The 7,499-nt window shown below is 40.4% G+C and overlaps 1 pseudogene; it reads left to right on the top strand.

The window, feature by feature from the left end:
* The first annotated feature begins 1,620 nt into the window (after nucleotides 1-1,620).
* Nucleotides 1,621-1,765, top strand: LOC139001441 (small nucleolar RNA SNORA48; annotated as a pseudogene).
* The last annotated feature ends 5,734 nt before the right edge of the window (nucleotides 1,766-7,499 follow it).

Raw genomic sequence — 7,499 nt, 5'->3', positions numbered from 1 at the left:
CATTGGCAACAGCATGGATGGTCCTGAGGGCATTATGCTAAGCAAAACAAGTCAGTCAGAGAAAGATAAATGTCACCTGATCTCACTCATTTGTGGAATATAATGAACAACATAAACTGATGAACAAAAATAGACCCAGAGACATAGAAGCTTCAAACAGATGTTAAACCTCAGCGGGAAGGCAGGAGAGGGTGGTCGGGTGGGAAGAGATCAACCAATGAACTTGTATCCATATATGCATAACCCATGGACACAGACAATAGGGTGGTGAAGGACTGGCATGGAAGGTGGGGGAGGGCTGGGAGAGGTTAATGGGGGAAAATGGGGACATACTAGTATGTAAACAAAAATAAAAATTAAGAAAAAAACAGTATTATGTAAAATAGTACTTACAAACTCTATCAAATATCTAGGAACAAATTTTACAAAAAAAGTACATTACTTCTATACTTTTCAGTTTTTACTGCAAAATATTGCTAAGAGAGGTTAAAGAATACCTAAGTAAATTGAGTGATTTACTATTTTAATAAATTTGAAGATTTCAGTATTTTTAAGATGTCATTTCTCCCCAGACTGACCTGAAGATTCATTGATATACAAATCCAAATCTTAGGAAACTTTTTATGTTTAGTAATTGGCAAGATTTTTCTAAACTTTATATCAGATGCATAGGATCTGGAACAACCATGATAATCTTGTAGAAGAAAAACAGAGTTGGAAGATTTACACAATGAAGTATGTGCATTACTGCATGCTACAATCATTAAGACCTGGTATGTCATAAGGACCTATACATACACCAATGGAACAGAACAGAGAGCCCAGAAACATACCCATTCCTATGTGGTTAGCTGATTTATGGCCACTGCACTACCACAGTTCTGTGATGCAAAGAATGGTCTTTTTCAATAAGTAGGTCAATTGGATGTCTATACAGGAGAAAATTGATTTTTTATTAATTGAATAATAAACTTTGACACCTACCCCATAGCATACACATAGTGGATTAGAGGTGGATTAGGGACTTACATATGAAAGATTAAATAATAAATCTTCTGAAAGTAAACATAAGAAAATATCTTCTTCACTTTCAAGTTGACAAAGATTTCTAAAATAGGAAACAATTTAATAAAGGAAATTGGTAAGTTAAACTTTCTTAAAAATAACTTCTATTCATCAAATGATAACAGTAAGTAGAAAAGCAAACCATTAAGTGGAAGGAGATATCCACCAAAAGACATGTTTCTACAATGCACATATAATCTCTATTAATTGATAAGATAAAGATTGGCAATTAAATTGGAAAAAACACTTTGAATAGCCACTTCACAAAAGAGAGTATCAAAATGAGAAATGTGCATATGTAATAGTGTTTATAATCAGTATTCATCAGGAAAATACAAACTAAAACCACAGTATCCCCTGGCTGGTGTGTCTCAGTTGGTTGGAGTGTCATCTTGTATACCAAAAGGTGATGGGTTTGATCAATGTTTCTGTCTCACATAGATGTTTCTCTCTCTCTCATGTTTCTCTCTTTAAAAAATAAATTTTAAAAAGCACACTCACAATAAGATATAATTATACTAATGTCAGAATGGCTTAAAATTGAAAACTGCCCTCACCCCCTGGCAATGGGCAAGGAGACACCTGATTGGTGGTGTTGCTCTTATATCAATCAGAGGCAGAGCAGACATGCAGTCCTTAGTTCATCCTAGCTTGATGCCTGTCTTGGTGGCCAGAGCTGTTTCATGCCTGAGACACATTAAAAAAAACAAAATAACCCAAACTGCCCTAGCTGGTTTGCTCAATGGTTAGAGCATTGGCCCTGGAACTGAAGGGTGGTAAGTTCGATTCTGGTCAAGGGCAAGTACTTAAGTTGCAGGATCAATCCCTGGCCCCAGTCAGGGCACATGAGGGAGGCAACCAATCAATGTGTGTCTCTCACATTGATGTTCCTCTCTCTCTGTCTTTCCCCTTCCTTTCCACTTTTCTAAAAATTGGAAAAATATCCTCTGGTTCTCACAACAACAACATAAGTTTAAAAACAGGCCATCCCAAGTGTTGGAGAGAATGTGGAATAACTGCAACTTTCATACATTTAGCAGGTAGAAGTATAAATTGGTGCAATTACTTTAGAGAAACTGTTTGACAGCCCCTGTGTGTGTATATGTTTATGTATATGTATATGTATATGTATATGTATATGTATATGTATATGTTTGTGTATGTGTGTGTGTGTGTGTATATATATATATATATATGTATATATATATATATATATATATATATATATATATCCCATCATTTCTCTATCTATCCTTTTGTCTGGTAATCTAGTAACTCAATTACTATATATTCAATAGCAATGCCTGCTTGTGTCCATCCAAAGACATGTACTGAAATCTTTATAATATTTTTTAAAATATATTTTTATTGATTTCAGAGAGGAAGGGAGAGAGAGAGAGAGATAGAAACATCAATGATGAGAGAGAATCACTGATTGGCTGCCTCCTGCATGCCCCCTACTGGGGATCAGGCCCACAACCCAGGCATGTGCCCTTGACCAGAATCAAACCTGGGACCCTTAGGTCCTCGGGCCGATGCTCTATCCACTGAGCCAAACCCACTAGGGCAAAATGATGTTTTTAATAGCTAAAAACTGGAAGGAAAATATTTATCACAGTAGAATGAATAAAGAAATTGTGAGATACAAAATACATAGTGGAATACTATGAAAGTTTTAAAATAACAACAAATTACTTCTGCAAGAAACAAAATGGATAAATATCACTGATACTAGAGGCCTGGTGCACAAAATTCGTACACCGGTAGGGTCCCTAGGCCTGGCCAGCGATCAGGGCCGATCTGTGGGGGGACTGGTGGGGAGATCAGGGGTGACCTTCACTGGCACCCACCTTGGCTGGCCTGGGGCCTGTGGACTCGGGGCAGCTCCTGCATTGAGCATCTGCCCCCTGGTGGTCAGTGCACATCATAGCAACCTGTTGTTCCACTGGTTATTCCACCATTCGGTTGATTTGCATATTAGGCTTTTATTATCCTATATAATACAGAGGTAATATGCAAATTGACCATCACTGCAACACACAAGATGGCTGCCCCCATGTGGACACAAGAAGGCCAGCAGGGGAGGGCAGTTGTGGGTGATCAAGCCAGCAAGGGAGGGCAGTTGAGGGGGACCAGGCCTGCAGGGCAGGGCAGTTGGGGGTGACCAGGCTGGCAGGGGAGGGCAGTTAGGGGTGACCAGGCTGGCAAGGGAGGGAAGTTAGGGGTGACCAGGCCAGCAGAGGAGAGCAGTTGGGGGCAACCAAGCCTGCAGAGGAGGGCAGTTGGGGGTGACCAGGCCGGCAGGGGAGCAGTTAGGTGTCAATCAAGCTGGCAGGGGAGTGGTTAGGGCTTGATCAGGCTGGCAGGCAGAAGCAGTTAGGGGCAATCAGGTAGGCAGGCAGGCGAGCAGTTGGGAGCCAGCAGTCCTGGATTGTGAGAGGAATGTCTGGGATTGGGCCTAAACGGGTGCTGGGGTCCAACCCCAGCAGGTCCAGGGGTCCCCAAAGGTGAGGACGGAGTCGGCGAAGAAGGAATGACATCCGTCCACATCTTTGGGGATCCCTGGACCTGCTGGGGTTGGACCCCAGCAAACGGGCAGTTGGACATCCCTTGAGGGGTCCCAGATTGCAGAGGGTGCAGGCTGGCCTGAGGGACACACCCCCCTCATCCCCCACCCCCTGTGCACGAATTTCATGCACCGGGCCTCTAGTATAGGATAATGTAGAGTGAAAGAATACAGACACAAAAAATTTGAGACTGTAAAACTGCATCTGTTTAAAGTTCCGAAACTAGATGTAGCTAATCTGTGGTGATTGGGATAAGAACATCAATGGTATCTGGATGAGGAGAATCAGCTGTGTGCTGGCAGTGATCTATGTCATGCATACAGAGTAGGTACAGGTGTGCACATATGTAAAATATCATCAAGTCATTCTCCTAAGATTTATGAATTTTACTATGTTTGAGTTATACATCAGAAACAAAAATACCATCAATGGGCTTATGCTTTCTAAATCTATTCACCCTTATTTATTTTTGGTTTTGTCCAAAGTCAAGCCATCACTTATTCAAGCAGTAAAGATGCTGTGAACTACTTTTAGATGGAGACAGTTTGTTGCAAAAACATAACAGTAACCAATGATGTTAGCTTCCCATAATCCTCATCCAACACACCAAAAAGGGTGACACTGAAACAAAATGGTCTGATGACAACAATGGGCTACTCCATTGCAAGGTCCCAAATCTAGACTATAGATAAGAGTGTTTATTTTCTGGAGCTCCCTTCTGAGGGGTGAGACAGGAAGTCTCCTACTAATTACAACCTTGGAGGAGATGAGAAACTATCTCAGAACAGCCTCCTGAGGAAGATAGGGAAGTGAGTGGGGAATGGAAATGGAAGATGGACTCAGAGCAGATCCCCACAGGATTACGAGGCTTCCTGCCACGAATCAGATTACTCAGATTTTGCTTTTGTGCTTTGCATGTGTAGCTTATGTGGATTTGTGCAAGGCTGGCAGGATGCCATGGTGAAGCCATTTCCCTACAGGTTTCAGTACTGTGAATCCTGCTTTCTACCTGATAGCTCCACAGGAGATTCTATGGGCCCTCAAATCCCCTGTTATCAGAACTGTGTTATTCTCCAAACTCCCAAGGACAAACCTCCCCTAATGTGCCCTACCTTAACTGCCAAATTCTGAAAATGAGTTCAGGATTGTGAAGTTCAGCATCTACATCTTTATCCAACCCACTCTCCTTCCAGTGTTTGTCATCTGAGTGAATGGCACTAGTATTTTCCCAGTCATCTTTTTCACTTTTGTATTCAACTCAAATTACCATGTTTTTTGGAGTTTTAGCTCTTAAATATCTCTTATACGCAACCAGTTCCCTTCTTTTCTATTCTTACCACACTGGCTTCCTGTCTACCATATTCCTTCCCATCAGAACTTTGCACATCTGTTTCTTCTAACTGGAACAAGCTTCCTTAGACATGACTCTTTCAGATTCTCAGCCCAAGTCGCTTCTGTGAAGAAGCCTTTCTGTGATCTTCCAGAGGAGGCAATTTTTTTCCAATTACAGATTCATATATATTTTTAATTAAGTACTTTCACACACCTGTGTTCCTTTTGTAGTTCTTACCTCACATACAATTTTACATTACCTTGTGTTACATTTGATTATATTACAAGTTTCATGAAGGCACAGTATATTATTTTTTTTGTTACCTATTGCATTCTCATCAAGGAGTATAGTAGGTACCTAATATGTAATTACTGAATGGGTAAATGAGTAGTAATTACACTCTTATGTAATTAGTTGTGTAATGTTTGCCTACTCCCCATAAGGGCAGGGAAATAACATCCTCAGGGCAGAGTGCTAAGCAAACAGCCCTCAATGTATATATGCTGAATGAATGAATAAAAGTGAATGACCTTTTCTTGTCTGGTGATTTCACATGTTCTCACAAACATCTGCAACTGGCTGTATTGTTTGCCTGTGCTCAAAGACATTTAAACGTCATGGCCAGACTGGTTTCAAGATGATGCCCATACCCTAAAAGTGAGATTTTGATTATGTTTATGACTCTAAAAAATATATTATCATTCAAAAATAGCACTGCTTTTGTTAAAACCTACAATGTTATTAAAGTATTTTCAATTATCATCTTTCTATAGAACAGAAATAAATAGATGAGAAAAAAAGAAAAAGTGAATGGTGAGTACCTGAAGACTGTGGGAAATGTAAAAAGGAAAATCAGGCAGTAGATTTAGGCTGAGATGTGGCTTTGGCACTTACCAACCAAAGGCCAGGCTTCCCTGGCAGGCATCTACTCACTCAGGTTCCACTTGCAATTTAATGAGGCCTTTAGTAAGTACTTCAGGATAAAGCAGAAAAAGTTCATCATCAAGGGGTCATGATAGAGCCAAGAGGAGATACATCTGGAAATGACAGAAATCTTCCATTCTGCCTTCCAATCACATACCTTTCAGTCAGTCACCTTTCCCCACCCAGCAATAAGGTTAGTAAAGATTGGAGGAGGGCAGGTGCAGATGACAAAGTCACCCCTCACCACACACTTGGAACAGGTTCAGTTGAACACAGAAACTAACCTGGAAGGGAAGATTAGAGGGAGAAGAGTTAAGAAAGGGTAAAGCAAACATTGATCAGATAGGGAGTTCTGTGGGATGGGGAAAAGGCAGCCAGCCCCATCTTCAATGTCTGGTTAATGTTGGAGAATATGCTTTAAGATCTAATTGTATGTGGACTTCTGTTTATTTTTTAATTTGTTTGTATTTTTGTTATTATGTGCTGTTTTGTTTTGTTATTAGCAGAAGAACCATTTCCTTGTCCCAGATGTAAGGAAGTGAAGCTAGTCCTTTGAGGATAGAGCAGTGTTTGCAAGGTTTTTGTTGTTGTTTTGTAAATACTCATACCCAATTTTCATATTTGCTACAACCTCTCCCACTTCCTGCCCAAATCTGATAGATTCTTCTGGAATATTGTATCTCCAGGAGTTGCTATTTCACATGTTTTGTGTATTGAGGTGTTTTTAGGCTTCTTGAATAGTATTCTTATATTACAAATATTAATTTCCCCCTTTAGTATAGACAAGGTTTTTTTCAGCTATATAACAGAAAGCCAAAAGAAAGGTTTTGTGTTTGTGCTTGAGGTCCTATGTTACAGTGTGTGATAAGAGAAGGAACACATACCCCCAGGGGAAAGTGAAATTTCAGGGGACAGTCGGGGCTACTTAATGAGCCACTGGCCACCCCTCTCTACCTCATGATTATCCCTCCAAGTTTCTATGTGTCAATGTGTTTAGGGGTGACATGCATTATGAATAGAAGCACAGATTTAAAATTTAAGGTCTCAGGAGAAACACTGAGGAGAAAATGATACAAAAATAGCAAATGAGGAGACCAGCCAGAATTTTCACAGTTGATAGGGTCTGCATAGTTCCTGCCTCCCTTTGGCTCCCTGCCTTTATTCTGAAGGTGGGCCATCTTGAGTCTGCTCCTACTTCCAATGGAAAGGAGAGGATCATGCTGATGTCTTTCTCCTTGGCTGTCAGGGTGTCTTTGGGGAGTTGTCCATTTTGTGCTCTGGGACTTGATCAATAAACACAGATAGCCTCTTTGGAGATTTCCTCACCCTAATTTGGCCATTATCATCCATTAATACCTCCCCTTCAATGAGTTTATCAAATTCATTTCAGTCTCCTAATGGGCTGGAACTCAGATTTGGTCAGCTTTTATAGAAGAAGGCTAAGAAGAGTAAGAATTAGAAGGGATGACATAAGGTGTCAAACCAACAAAAGACCCATAGTACTGGTGCCTGATGATTTTTGGGTGGCTCCATGTGAAAAAATACTAAAGCTAGTCTTTGTTATTCTCTTTCAATCCTTTAAATTAATCAAAGAGAAATTCTCATTTTAG

The sequence above is a fragment of the Myotis yumanensis genome, unplaced genomic scaffold (assembly GCF_028538775.1).
Source record: "Myotis yumanensis isolate MYYU_CA2020_CCGP unplaced genomic scaffold, mMyoYum1.0.hap1 SCAF_1, whole genome shotgun sequence".
Lineage (NCBI taxonomy): Eukaryota > Metazoa > Chordata > Mammalia > Chiroptera > Vespertilionidae > Myotis > Myotis yumanensis.
The sequence above is the reverse complement of the archived record's forward strand: the minus strand, read 5'-3'. Positions and strand labels throughout refer to the sequence as shown.